The following is a 27,084-nucleotide window of genomic DNA, read 5'->3' as shown; positions in this document are numbered from 1 at the left end:
GCTGAGTTCATGGTTCCAGGCTAACTGTGAAACTCAGTTCTCCAAGGTGTAACATCTATAGCTGAGCAACACATACAAAAAAGAAAAAGAAAAGCGAGAGAAACAAAAAGAAACATGGACAGTGCATCCGTTTCTGACATGTCATGATCCTGGATGCCACCCATACACCTAAACAAGGCAAAATCGGTGCATATTGGTCGCGTAGACAATGTCTAGCAGAGGTGTTCTAAGTGGCAATCAGTAGTCCTCGCCTCTGGATATGACTTCCTTACATGTTGGACGGAGTAAGATGGTATGCTCATATTGTGAGACATAGCTCCCCTTTACGTCGCACAATGGAGGATAAGGTTGCAAACAGAAATTAATTGTGTCTGAACGTAATTACAATCGAAGCACTGGATAGAAATTGGAACTTTTGCATACCTGAACAATACCAGCCTCGCATAGGTTCTTTAGTGCCAAGAGATACTTGGTCTCACCAAGACGGTCCAAGTACCGTCTACAAAAGGCAAGAGTTCCAAAGTTGTTGTTGATTGTCCCAAGAAGTTGCTTTGCTTTTGCTAATCTCAAAGGCCAACATCAAAGTTCTTCATATAATGACTACATTCCAAGTCCTCATTCACAACTCCCCTGCCTGTAAACAGTCAGACACATGAAATGTATTAATGCAAAACTATACAGAAACTTGAATATATGCCTTGCTGAAATAAATTCTGTTCAGAAAAAACCCAAGCCAGCTAGACTCCATGTTTGGATCAAACAATGTCGCTCAAGAAATTTTAGGATCCAGTAAAATTTTTACTGAAGCCTAAGGAATGTGTCTCTACTCATTTGTGTTATTCAAAAACTTTGTGCAAATATGAAAAAATTATAAGTCAGCTAAAAGTACCTTTAATGAAACAACAAATCATCAAAAAAAAAAGATACATAGTTTTTATTTCCGAATAAGACGAATGGTCAAATGAAGTGTCCAAAGGTCAACGGCATCAAACATTTAGTAAAAGGAATATCTGGTTGTTATAAGTAAATACAATATTAATCAGATACCTGTGGATCCAAAAGTTTCAATGGCATAAAATTCCCCCTCCATTTTTGTTTGTTCTCCACCTTTCACAATCGGGACTGACTTCCCAGCACGGATTTGGTATGGCTCAATGCTGTGCCCGTTGAGGTTTCGCACACTTTATACTGCAATAGGAGTCAGATAACAAATTGTTTTGTAGATTAACCACTATCAAGGGAAAATCTGCACTGCACATAATACCTTGGAAAACTTTCCCACTGATTTCAACCTCATATGACTCCATGACTTCTTGTATCGCAGCACCAACATCACACAGGCGTGCATCAATTCCAGCTTCCTGCAATAATCAAGAAAAAGACAAGAACACTGTTGAAAACTGAAAAGCAAGGACTGGATGATATTACATTAGACTGATGACAAATACCATTTATGAAAAAAGAATTAGCAAGTAGCAGAAAGGAAAATGAAAAACAGGACCAGCTATATAACCAGACAGAAGCAGCCAGGCAGTAGTGGAAATGTAGCATAGACCGTAATTGACTAAATGAAAACAGACATCAGCAAACATAATCGGAGAAAATGCCTCATTTGTTCACCAAGCCGAGACGCTATCAGCTAATGCTAAAAAACCTTTATTTCAATCGCTTTGTTGCAATACCTGAGTGATTAAGGGCCTGTTTGTTTGAGCTTCCCGGTAGCTTCTTAGCGTGAAAAGCTAAGCCAGAAGCTCAAACAAACAACGAACTTTTCATGCAGCTTCCAGAAGTCTAGAAAAGCTGAGTTTATATGGAAAGCTGAAAAGCAGCTGAAAAGTTCAGAAAGCTAAACACATCTTCTAAAAGCTACTGTTGTAGAACCAAAAAGCCAGCAGCTGCTTTTTATAAAGGTCCAAAAGCTACAGCTCAAACATGCCCTAAATCCAGTTACTTATTATAGTAACAACTTCACGCAATGCACAAAAGTGTGAAGAAGATTACCTTAATTCCAGGATTCATGGCTTCTTTGGATGCTTGAAGCAATGGGTCAAACATGGGGCTGAATGCAATAGTAAATGCGCAATCAACTATGCACCCTGGAACGAATCACAATACTATGTTACTGTTTGCAATTAGAATTCCAATAAGTAGAATTCAGTACAAGGAACACCCGTAGAATAAGAATAGAATAAAGCAAATAATTGATGCCCCATCTATATGTGTCCCAAAATCCAGCTTCACAATGTCAGCGAATTGCAATACAGTTTTATCACCAGAATTTGGTGTCCAGTAAGCTGCAACCCTGCAAATGTTCCACTTTCCATCAGTGCGCCAAGCAGGGATGGAGGGCGAGTAGGGCTAGGCCCCCTCATGCACTAAGGGCCTTTGTTTGAGATGCAACTTTTGGAGCAAAACTGCTGCAATAGCTTTTAGAAAATATTTTTAGCTTTCTAAGCTCAAAAGCTATGAATTTTCGGCTTTTCATATAAACTCAGCTTTTTAGAGCTTATAACTTTTCGGAAGCTGCACAAGAAGTTCACTGTTTGTTTGAGATTTTGGCTTTGGCTTTTCATGGAAGCACTGTAGAATACCATACCAATTCAAGGAGCATCCTGTTGGAAAGGCAATGCCAGCTTGAAGTCCATTCTCCTTGATAAGTTTACGAACCATGTTTTCCAAGGTTTCGCATAAGTCTATCATTAACATTCCTGGCTTCACAATGCTCCTCATATAATTCCTCACCTAGCAAACAAGAACATAACATAGTAGAGCTCTAAGAAACAATAGAGAAGATGCACATGAAACTTCCAGAGAAATGACAGAAGAGGCTACCATAATAAAACCTGTCTATGAACTTCAGCTGCTCAACGAACACTATTGTACATTGGCTTCGGTAGCCACTCCAGTTCCCTCTTTTCCTCACTAGTTGTTCTCCACAAATTGCTGAAGAGCATTGAATTGATCAGTTCATGTGGTAAACATGTAAACACCAATTACATCTTCCTATTTGTTGCTGTATAAAAATTCCTTCGTAAGTCATTTTCAGAGGTGACACAATTTGCTGCAGGAATCAATATAGGAGGTTCCTGGAAGAGTTAATTGCATCGTAGGTCCCTAATCTTGTACTGGCAGTTCAAGTAGATTGTCTAGAAACTTGAAACCAGACATTCTCAGATCCCCTAAACTAATACAAGTAGTCCAAGTATCTAAAGGTGGTTTTACATAGCTAAAACATCCATGTGGCACTAGATGCATATGTAAATTCGTCGAGCATACATAAAAATCAATGCTTTTGTATTCAGCCGGTGAAACATCCTGGTAATAATGGGCAAGGCTACTTGGCAAGAGGAGGTTAGTGGTTAGGGTAGGGGAAGAAAACAGTTTGGGGTAAAAGAGAAATATTAATGAGAACGGTGTGGCAGCAGTAAGACGGGATGCGGCAGTGATGACTCGGTGGGAGATGAAAGTACCAGCGAGCAGGCCACTGAGATTAGCATATGTCGGACATATCATAGAAAGAGAGGACACAAAGCAGAGAGACATAGGGGACGAGGGCAAGAAAGATACAGGAGGTGCTATGTCAGCAAGGAGTTGATAAATGGATGCCACATCAGCTAAGTAAAACCACTTTCCTTTTTGAAGGTCTAGGTAAACTACACCTACTTTAAGCACTTGCACAAATCTGACCACTTCCATATTTGACATACTTGAATCATGTAACTTTACCTATGAAGCGACTTGCTCTCTTGAAGAAAAAAAAAATGGATCTGTTCTGCTATTATGGGTGGCTTAGATTAACTACTTATGAAGGGAAAATCTCGTCAACATGGATCGATGGAGGATCTGTCTGCTTTATTGGGCCCTTCTTCTTTCTACAGGAGATACACAGCATGTTCCGTAAGACATAATAAATCAAACAAGAACAGAAATATCCAATTGTACAACAGGACCCACTTTGATTTATTCTTTTTCTTTTTCTTCTTTGCCGATTCTGCAGGATAACCATTGCAAAGAAAATAGTGAGACCAATATCGGGCCTGTTCGCTTCAGCTTATTCAGCCGGCTTATCAGCCACCAAATAGTGTTTTTCTCTCGCAACAAATCAGCCGTTTCAGCTTTTCAGCCAGCTTATAAGCTGAAGCGAACAGATCCATCATCCCCAATGCTTAAAAAAAAGGCAAATTGCATATTTGCCACTGCTTTGATCTCAGAATCCGAATTTGCCACAGCAACACGAACTGCAAGAATGCCACTGAAAGTCATCATATTCAATTTCATTTGCCACTGGATCAGCTGCCATCGTCTTTTATGGTTAAAAAAATAGCAAAATGAAGTTGCAAAAATCCAAGGTACTAATGGCAATATTGCCCTCACTTTCCTCATATTCATCTTTTTCCTCTATCGATTATTCTTCTATGAGTTCTAATCAATCTGTCTATTGATCTCCCTCAGTGCTCAGTGTTGGATATATAAGCACTTTTAGTTTTAATTTAATCCAGAAATAAATCATGAATACGATGAACAGATAGCAGATTAAACTAGACATATCTACGCAAGATCTAGACAAGTCTATCATTGCAAATAGAATCACACATTCTACCATACTATCCAGTGCTATCAGACTGCAACAGATCATAATAGCCAGTATGGAAGATATAATTTGAGATAAGAGATCGTACATTTCTTTTATGAAGACCGGCTCCTAAACGACTACCGGGTACAGCAGGCGACGACGATCAGCAGCCTGACGTTGTTCGCGACGGCGAGTGACGCCCGAGTGACGAAGAGGTAGACGAGCCGTGGTGAAGGAGTCGAAGAAGAACTTGATGAAGCGGAGGAAGCGATCGAGCAGTCGCGCAGAGCGCTTCCAAAAACCTTATTCGCCCTCTCCCGGTGCAGGATCGCTGAAGACGACGGTTCCGGAGACCTGCTCTCCCAATTGTCGGTGCACGCCGACAATCAGGACGGAGTAGACTACGGTGGCGGCGCAGCAGCGAGAGGAGGCAAAAACCCTAGCTCAAATAGATCTATTTTTGGTAGAGGCCGGTAGGTCGCATATATAGGAGAGCCCACGATTCTCATGTCGCGATCGTGATCTAAACCGGTTAGGATTCCATATATCTCGCTGACTTAAAGACCAAGTAACAAAAAATAAAACGGCAAAAGGAAGCCGCGCCCCCGCAAGGCGAGGGGCCGGATTTCGGCGGACCATTCACGCAGGTGCCACGCGCCCGCACCCTTCGCCCCGCCCCGCCCGGCCCGGCGAGGCGAGGCGAGGCGTGATGTGGCGAGCGAGCGCGCGCGTATGGAGCTCTCCTTCTCTCCCCACACACATAGCTTGGAGGAGTGGAGACAACTTCCATATTTAAGTTGGTCATCCCTCCCCTCCACTAGCAATGTGAGACTAAAGACTTGCACCACTCCACCTCTTGCCCACATGGGCCTTTGAGATTTATTTGAAATTCTGAAATTACTATGGGCTAGGCCCATTATTTCAACAATCCCCCACCAGATCTCAAAGGCCCATCAGAGATTTTGCCTGTTTCTCCTGTTTATATACTAGTGTTTCAGCGAGGACTGTTAAGTTGAACTCTCGTCTAGAGCTTCAAGCTACATTCATCCACAACTTGAACAATGGACTAAGCCTTGAATTGCAAGTTTTGTGCGGACAAGTTTCACTCAAAGTCGGGACTAGTACCTGGCTGCCTGTAGCCTACCCCGCGGGTGGGGCATATAGGTCGTACCCCTTGGTCTCTTCATGAGCTTAATAGAGATCACCCAAGTCTCACAGACTGCGACCTTACAACAGTCGGGCTCATATAGGTATATTTTTTCAAGATGTTCTGCAGGGCAACATCTTTGCTAATTAAAGCCAACAAAATATATTAAGGCAGTAGCCAGCCTGCCATGCAGTGGTTTGAGAGTGTTGCATCATTTCTGGAGTGGGTTAGTAGGATACTCTCATGCTATCCAATGGCTTGTTCTTCCTAGATCCTACTTCACGGGATCTCCGATCACATAGGTTGGGTTACCACCATGGTGTAGCTCATATGGGTCTCATACCCATCTCCTTTGATGCACTGTCTATCACATTACATGACAGCCCCTTAGTGAACTGATCTGCCAAGTTCTTATCAGTTGACATGTAATCCACTGATATTACTCCGGAGTTTCTCATTTTCCTGTCAGATTTCAGACGTCTCTTAACGTGTCTTGATAACTTCATATTGTCCTTAGAATTGTTCACTTTGACTATCACCGTTTGATTGTCACAATTCATAAGTATTGCCGGCATAGGTTTCTCGACAATAGGCAAGTCCATCAAGAGTTCACGTAGCCAATCAGCCTCAACTGTGGCTGTATCTAATGCTGCAAGTTCTGCTTCCATGGTAGACCTCGTGAAGATAGTCTGTTTGGATGACCTCCATGAAACAGCACCACCACCAAGAGTGAAGACGTATCCACTTGTGGCATACAGTTAATCAGCATCAGATATGCAATTTGAATCACTATAGCCTTCCAGTACCGTAGGATACCTGGAGTAGTGAATTCCGTAATCCATAGTACCAACTAAATAGCGCATGACTCGCTCAAGCGCACGCCAATGATCATCTCCCAGATTAGAGGTAAACCGGCTCAGTTTGCAAACAGCATATGAGATGTCAGGCCTAGTAGCACTGGCTAAATACATAAGTGATCCAATAATCTGAGAGTATCTTAATTGGTCTCTACCAATTCTCTTGTTTTTCCGAAGTATCAAGCTCAGATCATAAGGTGTGGGAGAAGGCTTACTGTCCTTGAAGCCAAACCCGCTCAAGACCTTTTCCACATAATGAGATTGCGTGAGAGTAATCCCATTCTCTCCTTTGATGAACTTGATATTCAGAATTACATCAGCCTCTCCCAGATCTTTCATGTCGAAATTTTGGCACAGAAATGACTTGACCTCTTTAATCACGTCAAGATTTGTACCAAAGATTAGTATGTCATCGACATACAAGCACAATATAACTCCCTCACCCCTACCATGGCGGTAGTACACACATCTATCAGACTCATTGATAGAAAAGCTTGCTGATATGAGTGTAGCATCAAATTTCTCATGCCACTGCTTAGGTGCTTGTTTCAGACCATACAAAGATTTCAGCAATTTACACACCTTGTTCTCTTGACCCTTTATTACAAACCCATCAGGCTGATTCATATAAATTTCCTCATCCAACTCTCCATTAAGGAAAGCCGTCTTAACATCCATCTAATGGACGAGAAGACCATGTGAGGCAGCAAGGGAAAGTAATACTCGAATACTGGTCAATCTTGCAACAGGTTAGTAAGTGTCGAAGAAATCTTCACCTTCTTTCTGGGTATAACCCTTAGCCACAAGTCGAGCCTTGTACTTATCAATAGTACCATCAGGCCTAAGCTTCTTTTTGAACACCCACTTGCAACCCACAGGTTTACAACCATACGGTCGATCAACAACCTCCCAAGTTCCATTAGAAAGAATAGAGTCCATCTCACTATGGATAGCTTCTTTCCAATCATCTGCATTTGAAGATGCAAATGCCTCTGAAATAGTCTTAGGAGTATCGTCTATGAGATAGACAGTGAAATCATCACCAAAGGACTTTGTAGTTCTTTGTCTCTTGCTCCTCTTAGGAGCTTCACTGTTAACCTCCTCATGAACTGGCTCAACTGTTTGTTCAGTATGATCAGGAAGCACAATAGGTTCAGGAGTTGTCTCAGCAATCATATCAGAAGATAGTCTAGACATACTATGCAATTGTTTCATAGGAAATATATTCTCAAAGAAAGTAACATCACAAGACTCCATCAAGGTATTAACATGAACATCAGGCACCTCTGATTTAACCACTAAAAATCTATAGGCTATGCTGTGATGAGCATATCCCAAAAAGACACAATCCACAGTTTTAGGTCCCAACTTACGTTTCTTGTTGATTGGCACACTAACTTTGGCCAAGCAACCCAAAGTGTGTAAGTATGAAAGTGATGGTTTTCTTCCAATCCATTCTTCACAAGGAGTTTCTCCTTATTCTTCATGGATACTTTATTCAGGACATGACATGAAGTCAATACAGCCTCCCCCCACCATGCCTGTAACATCCGCAAAATCACCAACCTAAAATCACCCGTTAAAAATCGCTTTCAAAATCTTTTTACCGTTGAGCTCCCGGAAATCCAAACTCTTCCCGGCGATTTCGCCGTCCCGGCACCCAAGCCGACAGCTATCATTTTATCCGTACCCGTAATTTTCGTCGCGTGCCATCGTCAGACCGCCGCGCGCGTGCTCCGACCGCGTGCCGCAATTGCCGCCGGTCTACCCTTTTCTTTTTTCTTTTTCCCTCTCCCTTTTTCTTTTTCTTTTTCCTTCCTTTCCCCTTCTTCTTTCTTCTTCCTCCTTCCTCCTTCTCTCTCCTCTTCCTTTCTTCTTCCTGGTTCCTGGCGCCACTCCTCCGGCCGGACCCTCAGCTGGCCCCTTCCTTTGGGCGGCGCACCAACCGGCCCCCCCGGCATTAACTCCCTCCGGCCCGGCCGCCTAGGCCGCCCCCGCTCCAGCGCCTGGCTGCCTCGGGCCCCTGCCGCGCCGCACCCGGCGCCGGCGCTTCCGCCGGCGCGGCCTACTGAGCCCCGACGCCCGACCCCCACCCCGGCCCCGCCGGTGCGCCTGCCGCCCGCGCCGCCCATGCCAGCCCCCAACCCGCGCCTGTCGGCCCCCTCCTGCGCTGCGCCGGGGAGCCGAGCGCTGGCCACCGCCGGCACCACCTCAACACCGGCAGCCCCCCCCCTCGCCGGCCTATAAAAGGCCCCAACGCCAAGCTCTCCACCGCCACCTCCCATCACCAGTGCCCCAACACCCGACGCCCGCGCCCACCGTCGCCGCCCGTGCGCTGCTTCCCCCGTGCCGCCGCCACCACCCGAAGCCCACCACCGGCTGCCCCTTCCCATCTCCAAAGCTCCAAGGTAACGGGCAAAACGGAGCCCCCACGACCTCCTCTACCCTCTCCCGCTGCCTCCTCTCGCCGCCGGCGAGCCTAGGCCGCTGCCCCTCCCCTCCATCTCCTCTGTCTCGGTACAAAGAGAAAGGAACAAGAAGCCCCTCCTTTCCGATCTAACCCCCAACTTTCGCCAAATTACAAAGTAGTCCATCCACCGCTCTCATAACCCTTTTCGCAGATAAGCCCCTCCACCTGCAGAAATATTTACAAATAGGTCCCTGGTTTATCGCAAATCATTCCTAAACCTCCTTTTTAAGCCCCTAATCCATGTTTAACTCGTCATTTCATGCGCCAAACTTCCTCCAATTAATCCCAAATTCGACCACGTCATCCTCCAGTATACTATCGCCGATCCATATCCAAATTTCCCAAAAATATTCTTTCTACCTATTTTCCGTTCGCATTTTCTGTTCGGAGCTCAACGGGTAAAAACCAATTTTCTTTTATTTATTTGTGTGCCCGTTTGTGTGTGCCGTAGACCCCCAGAAGGCTTTGAATACGGCAAGTCCAATCTCACCCTTTGATGCATACTTAATACCTAGTTTTTCAAACACAACCTATTGGCCTGTTTTATAAAATGCATATTGTTTTATTGCAAGACATGGTTGGATAGTCACCGCTTGATTGTTATGAACATTCCTTGTTGTCCTATGTTTATCTCTCAATATGACTTGCTCTGTTTAGAAGATAACCACTGCTAGAACGCTTAGGAAATTGCTACTCAACTACAATCATTATTACGATGGTTTATTTGGAGAATAAATGTGTGTGTGTGTTCAAATGGGAAAATGGTTTTCCGGGATCAAAGGAAAGGAATGCGTAGATGAGATGGATGGGTGTTTCTTGTGTGAAATGACAGGATGTTGTGCTCGTACCTTAGTGATTGAGAAAGGTTGGGAGATATCCATCTTATCATGGTTAAGGACTGAGTTGATGTGTCATCTTACCTAGTTCAACCATCGTGCAACCACTCGACCGTTGTATGGGCAACGGCTTAGCATAAATCCCACTAGCTGAACTGTTAGTCTTCAGGTGGGCTGGTGAGCAATGGGAGCCCATGGAAAAGGAGTAAGATCTTGGTGACTTAGGTCCCGGTTACGGTCTCGTGGATGAGCCGTGAACCCCTCAGGTACTTTCGTGTGGACTAGCCAGTCCTAGCTAAGGTGCGTAATGGCTTTGTTAGGATCCGCACCAGCACTAAGGTGATCGTGTTGCGGTACCCTACTTGTGGGAAAAGTGTACAACCTCTGTAGAGTTAAAACCTATCCGGGTAGCCGTGTCCACGGCATTGGACGAGTTACGGCTTGGTCACATAACTAGCACTTGGGGATGGATGCTTACAGGTGTGTGTGTGTGTGTGTGTGTGTGTGTCTATGTTGGATTTTGGAAGTGTCCAGCAGTTGTGCCGTGAGCTATGGCGGACGGGGAGTCCGATAGGGATAAAATTTTGATCGTTTGTGTAGGATCAACCCCACTCAAGGTTTCGGTTACTAAAGAAAAGTTCTACAAAAACTCCTTTGAAAACAAGCCCATGCATGTGTTGAAAATCTAGCTTTTATTGCAATTGAACCTTAGCCTGTCCTTGTTATATCCTGTGCATATACTTGTTTGTATCCCCCTCTGTGGATGGGGTTGGACTTGTTGAGTACATTTGTACTCACCCTTGCTTCGTTGCTACAGAGGAAGACCCGAACTTCATCGCCGAGGACTTTGAGTAGAAGTTGTGTTTGCACCCAACGCTGCCTATCGTGTTGGCGTTTCCAAGATGCTTCTGGTGCCATGTAGTCCCGAGTGCTGTCTTTTGGCAGTCGTTTGGTTAGCCGCTATTGTTTATTTGCTTCTTATCGCTGCGTGGCTTTCACGCCCACTCCCTCGGGAGTTGTACGGTAACTGAATTATCTATCGAATAAATGTGTTATCAGCCTTCTGGGACTGATATTTGTATCAAATTTAGTCTCTACTTATGTGGGGATGCTTTAGGTGGTATCAGAGTCGTCGTTGGCTGTAGGACGCGACCTTAGGACGGACTAGCCCTTTTTGACCAAAATAAATGACTTACAAAATCTCTTCCTACCTATACTCTATTGCAAAACTAATTTACACCCCGTTTCTTTTCCAGATGGACGAGGGATCGTGGACCCACAGTCGTTGCACGGAAGAGCCCGGTTTTCCCAAGTTGTTGCTTGTTTGCCTGAAGCGCCTTGGCATCTGCGAGCCCCTGGAGTATTCCAGCAGAGAATATGAGCGCTACGGTATCTCTCAGTGTGAAGTAATCATTCACATTGGAAGGAGTGTTCGCTACCCCAACGTCGAGCCGCTCCAAGTATCAGCTATGGGTTTCCGACACCGAGATACTTACCAGTAGCGGCTCAAAAGGCTCTTGGTTACTTATGCCAGATGTACGAGATGCACCTTGAGCCAACATCTATGAGATACTTCCCGTCTGCCGAAAAGGACCATCCGGGTTGGAGAGCCCGGATGAGACTTTGGATGAGCATGGACAGTGTGAAGAGGACACCACCGTATACCACATGGCCGCTTATCTTGTCAGCTTGGATAGACTCTATGATCAGCAGGCCGCAAAGCTGAAGCAACAAGTTCGTAACGTTGAGAGGGCAGAAGTTCACATAAGGATGCTCCAAGCAATGCTAAGGGAAGCTAGAGCACAAGTTGCAGCCGCCCGAAGTGCAGAGCGTGCAGCTATGGAAGCCCTTAAGCAAGCTCAGAACCAACATCTCCAAGAGCTCAAGGAGGTGCATCTCAGAGGGATTGCCATAAGACGGATGGTCACCTCAGAAGTCGAGGGGCCTCCTTGCTCTGAAGGGAACCCTCTCGCCCTCGAGTACTACAAATGTTACGGCCTCAAAATTCCACCAGTTGCCCCCTTCCTCGATGCTTCCAGAAGAGGCATTGAGATCACGGTGGGAGAAGCCGCAGAGCCCTCTTCCATGTGCGGAGCATGGAACAAGGAAGATGAGTCATCCCTCCTCATCCCGTTAGAAGATCACTTAGTCCAGGGAGAAGACTCACCCCGCGAGTAGTATGCCCAGCCCAGAGTTGCTCAAGGGAATGAAGCCATCACGGTCCGCAGTCTAGAGTTGTACCCCTTCAGTTGTGTTGTTGTAACCGGTCGTGTAGTACGTGTCTTGGACTTGCCCCCAGAAGTGTTGTACCCCCCTGTGGCAAAATAAATAAAATCGCTTGTGCTTGTTGTTTGTTAGTCTGTATGCTTGTCGACAGGAGGTGGATTCTGCCTCTTCGAAAATACGAAATAATTACCTTAAAGATCACTAAAACCCAAATTCCACTCTCATAAAGTCTCACTCAATCTGCTGATGCCGCCCAAGCGTGCCACCAGGACCTCCCCGAGTCAGGCCCATGCCACCCCCAGTGCTGAGAGGTAGCCAGAAAGGCAAGAACCACCTTCGGCAGTGCTTCCTGAGGAGCAGAAGTAAGTCAGCCCGAAGGCAGGGGAGAAAGTCAAGTGGGAGCACAGCAGCCACCGCCCCCACCAATTATTGATTTGGTTCAAGTGATGAACAACCATACCCTTCTGCTTGAAGCTCTGGCCAATGCTGTTACCCACCAGAGGCCCCGCGGGCAGAACATGAATGAGAAGTTGACAGACTTCCTCCGGACCAAGCCACCCACTTTTGGCGGGTCTGTCAACCCTCTGGATGCAGATGACTGGCTGCACATCATCCAAAGGAAGCTGGAACCATTTGGTTGCGAGGGTAGGGACAAAGTTCTCTTGGCTGCCCACCAGCTCACTGGGACTGCCCTAGCTTGGTGGGAGAACTACTGCTCTGCCGCCCAGGATGCCTCCACTATCACCTGGGGTGAGTTCGTGATGGAATTCCGTCGCTACCACATCCCCGCAGATACCATGAAGCGCAAGGTGGATGAGTTCCGTGAGCTCCACCAAGGCAACAGATCTGTGGAGGAGTACACCTTCCAGTTCATGGAGCTGGCCCGTTATGCTCCAGAGGAGGTGGACAAGGATGAGAAGAAGCAGGACATGTTCAAGAAGGGCTTGAACGCAGAACTAAGGACCTTGCTCACCCCCCAGATCTACCCCGACTTTAACACCCTGATGAACATGGCCATCTTGACTGAGAGGGCCAAGGCAGAAGAGCGGAGGGACAACAAGCGCCGGTTCCTGGAAAGCAAGACGCACTAACAGGACCGATTCCAGAAGCCGAGAAGCTTCGGTCACCCCTAGCCCAGATCCCAAGCTCCCATGCATTACCGGACCCAGTCCCAAGCACCCGGTTCACACCAGACTGCTGCCCCATTGTGGCGGAACCGCCCAAATTAACCTAACTAAAATGTATTGAAGTCGCCTGACATGCGATTATGCACTTTAAGCAAGTCAACTTGGTCGACCATCGGATTTCCTCCGATAAACCACATAATAGGATCGAGAAGCATCGCTCACGCGAAGGTGAGTAGCACAGAGATTACAACATTCCATCATGACAACAAGTTCCACATTTTATTACATCAGAGTTTTCAAAATTTAGACCGAAATTTGCAAGGTTCGGAGTCAAATAAAACTAGCGGAAGCTAAACGTCGATACATGACATCATGACGGAGCCGATCATGACATCAAAAATTCCTCCCTTCACCGTCCGAGGAAGGATCCCACTCAACGGTCCAGCCTGGGGGAAGCTGGGTCGGCCAAGTGGTACCCGCAACCAAACTATTGACATTACCTGAAAAAGATTAGCCACAACAAGGCTGAGCAACTAGTACTCAGCAAGACTGACCCGTCGGAAAAACACGACCGAGACCTAGACATGCAAGGCTTTCTGGCTCTGGGGTTTTCTTGCCAAAAGCTTCTAAAGTCAGTCCTTACTTTCAATATTTTAGCTCATGTTCTATGTTCTTTATCCATTCTAGATTAGCAACTTATACTGAACAAACATGGTTTCCAGGCAATTACTTAACAAACATCAAGATTAAAATCATCATCATGTTCCATCTTTACTCAGTGCAGAATAGCGATCAAGTAGTCCCAATCTGTGAGAGGCAGATGAATCGATTCGAATTTTATTAACCATGCATGGCAAACCTAATCTCACGACATCCGCGCACCACGAAGGGTCGCTTCATTTGTCAGCCGTCCCCATCGATCCCTTAGGCACGTGTCAGGGCCAACTTCCTTTGGCATGCAATGCTCCATAGTCCCGGCCTATTGCTGCACTGTGACCGCACTTGCACCCACATGATGCACCATGGGAACGACGTTCCAAGGACAGCCGGAAGGTATGCCACGCCCCAGTTCAATCAGGTACTAGGCTTCCCCATCCCATACTAGGTATGAGATTAGTACTTTCAAACACTTGATCACGAACGCTGACACGTTTCGACCTTAGTTCATTTTCATTTAGACAGACGAGGCAATCCACCAAGTATCGAACACAAGCCTGACCCCGTCCGTCATCCTTATAGTTGTGACAGAACTGAAACATTCAACTCCTATAACTCGCGAGTGACAGGAAATCACTCGACTTTTACCGAAACCTATTAAGCAATGCAACTACTCGGCCTTAGCAACTAGTATTCAAAAACAAGGTACTAAGTTATGTATCTAAGGTTCCATTACAACTCCTCGAAACGTAAATGCGCAATCAAGTAATCAATAAGTGGCATGAAACTAAAACAGGGAGTTCATGAACCGGGGCTTGCCTTCGGAAAAAGCTTGCGGGTCCTCGGGGTCTTGCTCCGGTTCGGGCTCTCCTTCGCAGGGATGCAGTTCCTTGGCGGGGTCTTCTTCCGGTGCTGGATGAAGCTCGTACGTTCCGTCGGCGAGATTCAACTCTACACGGAAATGTAATGCAGGGGTTAAACATTTTAGATGGTTATTTCACACACTCATGTTTTAACACGGACACTTGTAGCAAAGCTACAGGAAAGGTGGGGGAGTTCAACTTCTGTTGGTGGAGAGCAGGATGAGAGGGTCGGATTGGGGAAAACTTAGGGTCTGACCCTCAGGTTTAAGGAAAACCGTACCGAGGTCCTCAGACTCAACATAGAGGAATCCACGAAAAGATTTCACCGATACCCTCGGGTCAAAGAAAAAGTTACAACCGAGCCCTCGGGCGAGGCGGAGAAAGGGTCGGCGAAACTTGGCAGGGTCGGGCGAGGTGAACGGGAAAAGGTCGGGCGAGACGAAAAGAAAAGGGGTCGGGCGAACCGAAACAAAGGGTCGGGCGAAACGAAAAAGGACAGGGGTCGGGCGAAACGAAAAGGACAGGGGTCGGGCGAAACGAAAAGGACAGGGGTCGGGCGGAATAAAAAGGACAGGGGTCGGGCAAAACGAAAAGGACAGGGAGGTTTAGTAGCTTACCTCCAGGTTGACCGGTGAAGCCTTAGGGTCGAAAAGGAGTAGGCTGGGGCGGAAGGTTGTACGCACGAAGGCTTGGGCGGCGGCGAGACTTCAAGGGTGCTCCTGCGGTGGCGGTGCTTCTGGTGGGCACAAGCAAGCTCTAGCACCGTGCGCGGGAACAGGCGGCTGTGGGGTTGGGAGAAGCAGCTTGATGGTGGCGGCGAAGTCACCGGAGTGTGAGGGTGGCGCAAGGGGTGAGCTCCATGGAAGCTCAGCGGCGGCGCGGGGAGAAAGCGGTGGCTCAGAGGAGAAAGTAGGGCGTAGAGGAGAAAGCGGCGGCGCAGGTGCGGGCGGTGGCAAGGGGTGGCATTGCCGGTGAGGGGGTTCCCTTTTATAGGGCCGGGGTGGTGCGGAGGGTCGAGGTGGGGCTCCGGTGGGGAAAGGATAAGGCCGGGAGCGGCGAGTGCTCGGGCAAGGTGGCCATTGGCCAACGACGCCATTGGGTAGAGGAGGCGGAGCTCCGAGTGGTCTTCGACGGCGATTGGCCTTGGGCGGCGCGCGTCTGGGGCTTCCGATCTGTCGGGCGGGCGAGGCGGAAAGGCTACCATGGGGGTTGGGCGAGCGGGCAGAGGCGCGGGACGTCGGGGGCGTCTCAGATTTCTCGGTGAACGGGCGGAACCGGGTTGGCGGAGCAGAGCCGTGGCAGGTGGAAGGCGACCTGCGCGCGGCCGGCGATTGGCTCGCCCTGCGCTCGCTCCGCCTTGTCGCGGGCGCGGGTTGGGCGCCGTGGCTCTCGTCCTGTCGCTGTTGCGCTGGTGATAGGGCGCCGGCGAGCTGCCGGTGGCCGGCGGCCACGCGGCGCGCGGCGCGCGAGCGAACATGCTTGAGCGCGCGGGCGTCGAGGCTCCCTTCGGGCAGCAAGCCCGACCAGCTTTGGAGCGATCCTTCTCCGAATCTTTCAACACAACTCCCGAAACTCCCTTAAACAAACTTGTTCAACTCTGGTCGTTCTTCAAACTTTGTTTAAGGTGTCGGTTTTGATTGTGAGAGGATTCAAAGATATTTTATGCCAAAGTTAGCCAAAAATCTGGAATTCCAGACTTAGGATTTAAGGCATCCTGGGTAAGTTGACTGGTTTACCTCACTTTGATCGGCATTTTGAACAAGTTCGGGTCCGATTTGGATCTTGGCCAGTGTAACAAAGTTGGAACACTCTTGAGGTACTACAACTTCTATTAAGGCTCTGACTCGAGTTTAGATAGGAAAACGGGAGATGAAAGCTTGCAAAGATGGAGGAAAACTCGAATTCCAGGACTTAAGAGATTTTTTAGGGTCCCTTAGGAAAGCCGGCTTTGGTTACTGTTTTTGACTTCCTTTCACTCTGAAATGGCCAAAGTTCCTTTAACAAAAGTTGTTGGAATTTAAAAGTTTTACAACTCTTATTTGGGCAGAAACTTAAGTTTGTATAAAGAATTTCAAGCTTTAAATCAAACTCCAAAAGGAGCTGCTTAGGTTTATAAAGGTCATTTCACTTCTTAACTTAGGGATTTGATTTGTCACTGGTTTAGAGTTAAAAGCACTTAATTTAGGTAGAGTTGTTACACCCATTCAGGAGCCAGAACCCTACCAAGGCCCCACAGAGCAGCACCAGCCAAGTCACTGGCAACAGCAGGGTATGTTTCAACTGCAGGGAGCCAGGGCATTTCATCGCCAACTGCCCCTATGCCAACAAGCCAGCAGCATCAGCCTTCTCCAACTCAGTAGCTGGGCTGAAGGCAACATTGTTGTGAGCCAACCGTGTACCAGTCCGCAGCAACAACAACCCCAGCAACAACAACAGCCAACAGATGAGGCCACCCCAGCAATCATTCGGACGAGCCCGCGTTAACCACATCAGCGCGCAAGAGGCTCGCATAGCTCAGGATGTGGTACTCAGTGAGTTTCTAGTCAGCTCAGTCTTGGCAACAATACTTTTTGATTCTGGAGCATCACATTCCTTCATATCCTCAAGTTTTGTGGAAGAGCACAATATACCCACAGTACTACTAAAGTTACCCCTATTAACACGGACCCCTGGAGCTGACATTCGGTGTCAACTAGGTTGTTCCCGGGTCAGGATCAATTTAAGTGGGGTAGAATTTTTAGCAGATCTAGTAGTACTTAAGTCTAAGGGGATAGATGTGATCCTTGGAATGGATTGGTTGAGCCTGCATGATGGTCATATAGGGTGTGCTGATAAGGTAGTACACTTAACTAATTGGGATGGTGTACAAGTGGCCTGCCACACTTGAGGAAGTGGCCTAGACCCCATGGTGTTTAGCATGGAGACAAAGACCATAGAGGAAGTCTCGGTAGTGAGTAAATACCCAGATGTGTTTCCTGAAGAACTACATGGAATGCCCCCAGATAGGGATATAGAGTTCGTAATTGACCTTGTCCCCGAAACCTCTCCTATAGCCAAGAGACCCTATAGGATGACAGCCTCAGAGTTGGCCGAACTGAAGAAACAGTTGGGAGAATTGCAGTAGAGTGGTTTTATCAGGCCTAGCTCATCCCCGTGGGGAGCCCTAGTGCTCTTTGTCAAGAAGAAAGATGGGAGCATGAGGATGTGCGTGGATTATCGCGGCCTAAATGAGGTCACCATTAAGAATAAGTATCCACTCCCCAGAATAGATGACCTGTTCGACCAGCTGAAGGGAGCCAAGTATTTCTCCAAGATAGATCTGAGGTCAGGGTACCATCAACTCAAGATCATGGAGAGCGACATCCCGAAGACGACCTTTGTCACCCATTATGGTCAATTTGAGTTCACTGTGATGTCCTTTGGATTGACCAATGCACTTGCTTATTTCATGAATCTCATGAACAAGGTGTTTATGGACGAGTTAGATAAGTTTGTCGTAGTCTTTATTGACGACATACTTATTTACTCCAAGAGTGTTCAGGAGCATGAGCAACATATACGGGCGGTGTTAGAGAAATGGAGAGCCCACCGACTCTATGCTAAATTCAGCAAGTGTGAATTTTGCCTTGAGAAAGTGGCATTCCTTGGTCATATCCTGACCACGGAGGGAGTCGCAGTTGACCCGGAGAAAGTTGAAGCCATCTCCAACTGGCAACAACCCACCAATGTTAGTGAGATTAGAAGCCTTCTGGGTTTAGCTGGAAATTACAGGAGATTTATTGAGGGATTTTCCAAGATAGCTCGGCCCATGATAGAATTGCTCAGGAATGATAAGAAGTTCACGTGGGCAGAGTCATGTGAAAGGAGCTTCCAAGAGCTGAAGAAGAGGTTGATGACAACCCTAGTATTGACCTTGCTAGATATCCAGCGAGACTTCGTCATCTACTGTGATGCATCCCGACAAGGATTAGGATGTGTCCTCATGCAAGATGGGAAGGTTGTGGCATATGCTTCCTGCCAACTCAAGCCTCATGAGCAGAACAACCCAACCCATGACTTAGAATTTGCAGCCGTAGTGCATGCCCTCAAGATTTGGAGGCACTATTTGATTGGGAATAAGTGTGAGATCTACACCGACCATAAGAGCTTAAAGTACATCTTCACCCAACCCGATCTGAATTTAAGGCAAAGAAGGTGGTTAGAACTGGTAAAGGACTACAACCTAGAAATCCACTACCACCCCGGCAAAGCTAATGTTGTGGCTGATGCCTTAAGCCGGAAATCCTATGGACAGCCCGGATCCGAGAATGCCCACCTACAAGAAGAAATAGCCCGGTTGAATGTGCACATAGTTCCCCAGAATACTAGCCGCAAGCTAAGTGTCCAGCCCACTTTGGAGGATAAAATCCGAGAAGCCCAGGGTTCAGATCAGTACCTAGTAAAAATCCGCAAGCAAACCGGAGGAAATAAAGCCCCGGATTTCAGAGTGGATGACAAAGGAACCTTGTGGTACAAGAACAGAATTTGTGTCCCCAAGGATGGAGAGTTCCGTCAGACCATCATGGATGAAGCCCATAACTCGGCGTACTCCATGCACCCTGGGTCTACCAAGATGTATATGGACTTAAAACAAAAATACTGGTGGAATGGAATGAAGGCGGACATAGCTCAGTTTGTCGCCCGTTGTGATATTTGCCAAAGGGTCAAGGCCGAGCACCAGAAGCCAGTCGGCTTGCTGCAACCATTGCCTATCCCGGTTTGGAAGTGGGATGAGATCGGCATGGATTTTGTAGTAGGCTTGCCCAGAACTCAGAAAGGAAATGACTCCATATGGGTAATAGTGGACCAACTCACTAAAGTTGCTCACTATCTACCCGTACGGACCACTTATGGTGGAGAAAGACTAGCCTGACTCTACGTCGACAACATAGTGAAGCTGCATGGTGTGCCCAGCAGGATCATCTCGGATAGAGGGACCCAATTCACCTCTAGGTTTTGGAGAAGTTTGCATAAAGCCATGGGCACTAAATTGGACTTCAGTTCAGCCTATCACCCCCAGACTGATGGCCAAACAGAGCGGGTGAATCAAATCATGGAGGATATGTTGAGAGCATATGTACTCACCTATGGCAAAGATTGGGAACAAAGTTTACCCTATGCAGAGTTCTCATACAACAATAGCTACCAAGCCAGTCTAGGCATGTCACCGTTTGGGGCCCTTTATGGTAGAAAGTGCAGGACCCCTTTGATGTGGTCAGAAGTAGGAGAACGCTCCTAGTCGGGCCTGCTTTCATCAAAGAAGTAGAAGACCGTGTGGTAGAAATCTGAGAGAAGCTGAAGGCCGCACAGTCCAGACAGGAGAGCTACTCGGATAAGAGGAGACGGGAATTGTGCTTCAATGAAGGAGATTTTTTCTACCTCAAGGTTTCCCCAGTTCGGGGTACTCGAAGGTTTCAAGTGCAAGGAAAACTAGCCCCTCGGTATATTGGATCATACCAGGTGTTAAAGAGAGTTGGAGCCATAGCATACCGTATCCAACTGCCTGAAGAGATGTCAGATATACACCCAGTATTTCATGTCTCCCAGCTGAGAAAATATTTGAGAGTACTGGAGGAACAAGTACCGGTGGAGACAATAGATTTGCAAAAGGACCTTCGGTATCAAGTAGTGCCCATCAAGATTCTGGACACCGTCACCAGAAGGACAAGAAATACAGCAGTCCAGATTTGCAGAGTGCGATGGAGTGCAGTGGAGATAGCATGGCGAAGAAGAAGCCACGTGGGAACACGATGACACGTTAAAGAAGGAATTTCCCCATCTTTTCAGGACTCAGCCGAATCTCGAGGACGAGATTCAATTTAAGTGGGGTAGGTTTGTAACATCCGCAAAATCACCAACCTAAAATCACCCGTTAAAAATCGCTTTAAAAATCTTTTTACCGTTGAGCTCCCAGAAATCCAAACTCTTCCCGGCGATTTTGCCGTCCCGGCACCCAAGCCAACAACCATCATTTTATCCATGCCCGTAATTTTCACCGCGTGCAGTCGTCAGAACGCCATGCGCGTGCTCCAACCGCGTGCCGCAATCGCCACCGGTCTCCCCTTTTCTTTTTTCTTTTTCCCTCTCCCTTTTTCTTTTTCTTTTTCCTTTCTTTCCCCTTCTTCTTTCTTCTTCCTCCTTCCTCCTTCTCTCTCCTCTTCCTTTCTTCTTCCTAGTTCCTGGTGCCACTCCTCCGGCCGGACCCTCAGCTGGCCCCTCCCTTTGGGTGGCGCCCCAACCGGTCCCCCCGGCATTAACTCCCTCCGGCCCGGCCGCCTGGGCCGCCCCCGCTCCGGCGCCTGGCCGCCCCGGGCCCTTGCCGTGCTGCACCCGGCGCCGGCGCTGCCGCCGGCGCGGCCTACTGAGCCCCGGCGCCCGGCCCCCGCCCTAGCCCCACCGGTGCGCCTGCCGCCCGCACCACCCCCGCCGGCCCCGAGCCCGCGCCTACCAGCCCCCTCCTGCATCGCGTCGGGGAGCCGAGCGCCGGCCACCGCCGGCCCCACCTCAACATCGGCAGTCCCACCCTCACCAGCCTATAAAAGGCCCCAACACCAAGCTCCCTTCCGCCACCTCCCATCACCAACGCCCCAACAACCGTCGCCCGCGCCCACCGCCGCCGCCCGTGCGCCGCTTCCCCCGTGCCGCCGCCACCACCCGAAGCTCACCACCAGCTGCCCCTTCCCCTCTCCAAAGCTTCAAGGTAACAGGAAAAACGGAGCCCCCACGACCTCCTCTACCCTCTCCCGCCGCCTCCCGTCACCGCCGCGAGCCTATGCCACCGCCCCTGGGCCGGCCGCCCCTCCCCTCCATCTCCTCTGTCTCGGTACAGAGAGAAAGGAAGAAGAAGCCCCTCCTTTCCGATCTAACCCCCAACTTTCGCCAAATTACAAATTAGTCCTTCCACCAGTCTCATAACCGTTTTCGCAGATAAGCCCCTCCACCTGCAGAAATATTTACAAATAGGTCCCTGGTTTATTGCAAATCAGTCCTAAACCTCCTTTTTAAGCCCCTAATCCATGTTTAACTCGTCATTTCATGCGCCAAACTTCCTCCAATTAATCCCAAATTCGACCACATCATCCTCCAATATACTACCGCCGATCCATATCCAAATTTCCCAAAAATATTCTTTCTACCTATTTTCCGTTCGCGTTTTCTGTTCGGAGCTCAACGGGTAAAAACCAATTTTCTTTTATTTATTTGTGTGCTCGTTTGTGTGTGCCGTAGATCACAGAGTACCCGAGGAGGAGCCCGAGGATGAGTTTGACCGTGAGCCCAAGCCCGAGGACCAACAGCACAAGCCGGAACCCCCAGAAGGCTTTGAAGACGGCAAGTCCAATCTCACCCTTTGATGCATACTTAATACCTAGTTTTTCAAACACAACCTATTGGCATGTTTTATAAAATGCATATTGTTTTATTGCAAGACATGGTTGGATAGCCACCCCTTGATTGTTATGAACATTCCTTGTTGTCCTATGTTTATCTCTAAATATGACTTGCTCTGTTTAGAAAATAACCACTGCTAGAATGCTTGGAAAATTGCTACTCAACTTCAATCATTATTACAATGGTTTATTTGGAGAATAAATGTGTGTGTGTGTTCAAATGGGAAAATGTTTTTTCGGGTTCAAAGGAAAGGAATGTGTAGATGAGATGGATGGATGTTTCTTGTGTGAAATGCCAGGATCTTATGCTCGTACCTTAGTGGTTGAGCAAGGTTGGGAGATATCCATCTTGTCATGGTTAAGGACCGAGTTGATGTGTCATCTTGACTAATTCAACCATCGTGCAACCACTCAACTGTTGTATGGGCAACGGCTTAGCATAAATCCCACTAGCTGAACTGTTAGTCTTCAGGTGGGCTGGTGAGCAACGGGAGCCCATGGAAAAGGAGTAAGATCTTGGTGACTTAGGTCCCGGTTAGGATCTTGTGGATGAGCCGTGAACCCCTTGGGTGCTTCCGTGTGGACTAGCCAGTCCTAGCTAAGGTGGGTAATGGCTTTGTTAGGATCCGCACCGGCACTAAGGTGATCGTGCTGCGGTACCCTACTTGTGGGAAAAGTGTACAACCTCTGCAAAGTTAAAACCTATCCGGGTAGTCATGTCCACGGCATTGGACGAGTAACGGCTTGGTCACATAACTAGCACTTGGGGATGGATGGTTACAGGTGTGTGTGTGTGTATGTTGGATTTTGGAAGTGTCCGGTAGTTGTGCCGTGAGCTATGGCGGACGACGAGTCCGATAGCGATAAAATTTGGATCCTTTGTATAGGATCAACCCCACTCAATGTTTCGGTTACTAAAGAAAAGTTCTACAAAAACTCCTTTGAAAACAAGCCCATGCATGTGTTGAAAATCTAGCTTTATTGCAATTGAACCTTAGCATGTCCTTGTTATATCCTGTGCATATACTTGTTTGTATCCCCCTTCGTGGATGGCGTTGGACTTGTTGAGTACGTTTGTACTCACCCTTGCTTTGTTGCTACAGAGGAAGACCCGGACTTCGTCGCCGAGGACATTGAGTAGAAGTTGTGTCCGCACCCAACGCTGCCTGTGGTGTTGGCCTTTCCAAGATTCTTCTGCTGTCGTGTAGTCCCGAGTGCTGTCTTTTGACAGTCGCTTGGTTAGCCGCTGTTGTTTATTTGCTTCTTATCGCTGCGTGGCTTTCACGCCCACTCCCTCGGGAGTTGTACGGTAACTGAATTATCTGTCGAATAAATATGTTATCAGCCTCCTGGGACTGATATTTGTATCACATTTAGTCTCTACTTATGTGAGGACGCTTCAATGCCTTAGATAATCCACTAGTGTCTAACATGGCTTTCACCAAGTTAGTCAAAGTGCGATTCTTTCTTTCGGCAACCCCGTTTGATTGGGGCGAATAGGGAGGCGTCCTCTCATGTATAATATCATGTTCTTCACAGAACAAGTTAAAATCATTAGAGAAATACTCGCCACCACGATCAGACCTAATTCTCTTGATCTTTTTCTCAAGTTGATTCTCAACTTCAGCCTTATAGATTTTAAAGTAGTTAAGAGCCTCATCTTTCATTTTCAATAAATATACATAGCAATATCTAGACGCATCATCTATCAAAGTCATGAAATATCTTTTTTCACCTTTGGTCAACACACCATTCATCTCGCATATATCAGAATGAATTAGTTCAAGTGGTGCCAAGTGTCTCTCCTCAGCTACCTTGTGAGGTTTTCGAGGTTGCTTAGATTGCACACAACTATGGCACGTAGAACCTTTGACAATGGAAAAATTTGGAATTAAACACAGGCTGGAAAGTCAAGACATAGAACCAAAATTCAGATGACATAAACGTGAATGCCAAACACTAGCATCACTCTCATTAATACCATCACAAATATAGTTCACAGACTTATTGCAATAATCTAAAAGGGAAAAGCGGAACAAGCCTCCGCACTCATAGCCTTTACCAATAAATTGTCCACTCTTAGACACGACAATTTTATTAGACTCAAGCACTACCTTAAAACCATCCCTACACAAAAGGGAGCCACTAACTAGATTCTTCCTGATAGAAGGGACATGCTGCACGTTCTTTAGTTGCACGATCTTTCCCGAAGTAAACTTCAGATCTACCGTACCAACACCATGAACATAAGCATGTGACCCATTCCCCATTAGGACGGAGGAATCCCGAGCGACCTGGTAAGATGAAAACAAGGAGGCATCAACACACACATGAACATTAGCACCAGTATCAAGCCACCAAGTATTAGTAGACTGAAACACTGAAAAAACAGAAGGTAAATTATCATACCCACTATTTCCGTCTCCAACGCTGGTCACCATGCTCACAGACTTCTGTTGTGGAGGTTTTCTTCCTTTGCGGTTTGGGCACTTCTTTGCCCAATGGTCAATAGAACCGCACACGAAGCATCCCTCGTTCTCCTTGTTCTTCTTCTTCTTGAAGGTAGTGGACTGCTTAGGCTTATTGTTCTTGCCCTTGCCCTTGCCACCATTGCCATTATGATGTGATTGGTGCGCCATATTGGCACTGGTCTGACCCTCAACAGCTTTAGATCGTCCATCTTTAGCCCAAGCTTTCTCCTCAACATCAAGAGACGCAATCAAGTCTGAAACAGAAATTTCTGTCCTCTTGTGTTTAAGAGAAGTGGCGAAATCCCTCCAGGATGGAGGTAACCTGGCAATAATGCCCCCAACCACAAACTTGTCGGACACGGCAATCTTTAGCAGATCGAGTTCCTTCACCATGCACTATAATTCATGAGCTTAAGCGACTACAGATTTTTCGTCAACCATCTTGTAGTCATGATACTGCTCAATGATGTACAGTTCAGTGCCAGTATCTGAGCCACCATAGTTGGCAGTCAGATCGTCCCACAACTCCTTTGCGACCTTGTGATGAAGGTACACATTCTGCAGATGTTCTGCAAGTGCACCAATCACAACGCCCAAGAAGATTGTGTTGGCTTCCGAATATTCTTTCTCCTTTTCAGAAGAGAAAATCCCTTTCGGCTTGCCATTGGACACCCAGAACACCTTCATGGCAGTAAGCTACAGCGTGGCTTTCACCCGCCACCTCTTGAAGTGCACGCTAGCAAACGGTGCTGGTCTCAGTGCATCAAGAAATCCAACCATAAAACTAAAGTGCCTACAATAAGGTTTTTGGATTGTTGGATATATAAGCACTTTTAGTTTTAATTTAATCCAGAAATAAATCATGAATACGATGAATATAAGCACTTTTAGTTTTAATTTAATCCAGAAATAAATCATGAATACGATGAATATAAAAAGTGCTTATATATCGAACACTCAGAGCCCCTTCTCCCATGGCGGCAGCTGTTTGTTGACCTCCAGATCCAGCAACAAATGCGAGTGCTCCTACTCAGTCCTCACAATATGCAGGGACAGTGAGCTCCTATGCACACGCGGTCAGGGAGCCAAGCGAAAAGAGAGCAGAGCGCGCGTGACGACAGGGTAGGAGATGAGTGGAGCGAGAAAGGCGAGGTGGCTTTTTTTTTTGGGTAACGAAAGGCGAGGTGGCTTGTGCGGCCCAGGTTGCAGAGACGGACTGTACCCTTCCTATCCTCCATCTGTGGTTCCTGTGCATGAGCTCAGTGCCGCATGAGCAAGCAGTGGGATTCCTGTCTGAGTTCCAGGTGGCGGCAAAGGAGCTGCTTGGCAGGAGGCTGTGAGCCTGTGACCGGGAAGGGCAGCAGCAAAGGATGGGTGGAGATGAGGAGGGTGGTGATATGAGCATGCGGTGAGACAGCCAAGCAAGCAGCAAGCAGCACCGGACCTCAGCACAGGAGAGGAACGAGGGGCGTTTGCACAAGATAAACAGCTTTTGTGAGATCTGTTAGTCCAATGGCAAGTTTGTTCGGTTACACGCTATTTCGGTAGCAAATTTGCAGTTGCCTCTTTTTCAGTGGCAAATTCACGATAACGATTCAAAGCAATGGCAATAATGCAATTGGCCCAAAAAAGAAGATAGCAGAAGCTTCACATTTGGGTAAGAAACACAGCAATGAGAAAATATAAGGTAGAACTGTCACCTGGCACTCCATCTTGAGATGTCCCATCCACTTGTGCTTCATCATCATCCTCTGGTGGTGTGCACTGAAATGAAATGCAGGTGCCCCACCATTTATTCACACTCATACAGAGAAACAAGATATGGGTACTTACTACAGAAAAGGATTTATAGCAATGCAAGGGAAGGATGCTTGGAGAGGATAAACTTCCTCCACAATTAGTTTGCAGTAGCACAGCAAAGGAAATGCCACATCACTTACTTGGGTCTCTTGAATTTGTCCAATATGCAACACCCCCGTCTCCTTGGCTGCTGCATCAGCAGAATTTCCAGCCATATTGTATATATTTCTTATGTGTAGCAATTTCAAGACTGAATGACAATGAAGGTAAAAGCAAAAGCACCAAAGTATTGATAAGTTAAATTTCAAAATACATATCCTATAACTGCTTAAAAACAACAACAACAACAATATAAACTTTCAGTCCCAAGCAATTTGGGGTAGGATAGAGTTGAAACCCAACAAGAACCACAAATAAGGGTTCGGGCACATGAATAGCTGTTTTCCAAGCACTCTTATCCAGGACTAAATCTTTGGGTATATTCCATCCCTTCAAATCTCCTTTTATTACCTCTTCCCATGTCAATTTTGATATTCCTCTGCCTCTCTTCACATTACTATCACACCTTATGGTTCCACTACGTACCGGTGCCTTTGGAGGCCTTCGTTGGACATGTCCAAACCATCTCAA

The 27,084-nt window shown here is 47.1% G+C and overlaps 1 pseudogene; it reads right to left on the bottom strand.

Moving 5' to 3' along the window:
- Positions 1-237: 237 nt before the first annotated feature.
- LOC101776868 lies at positions 238-26,669 on the bottom strand (annotated as a pseudogene).
- Between the last annotated feature and the right edge of the window lie 415 nt (positions 26,670-27,084).

This window comes from Setaria italica, chromosome III, assembly GCF_000263155.2.
Source record: "Setaria italica strain Yugu1 chromosome III, Setaria_italica_v2.0, whole genome shotgun sequence".
NCBI lineage: Eukaryota > Viridiplantae > Streptophyta > Magnoliopsida > Poales > Poaceae > Setaria > Setaria italica.
Note: the sequence above shows the minus strand (reverse complement) of the source record. Positions and strands in the feature narration are given on the sequence as shown.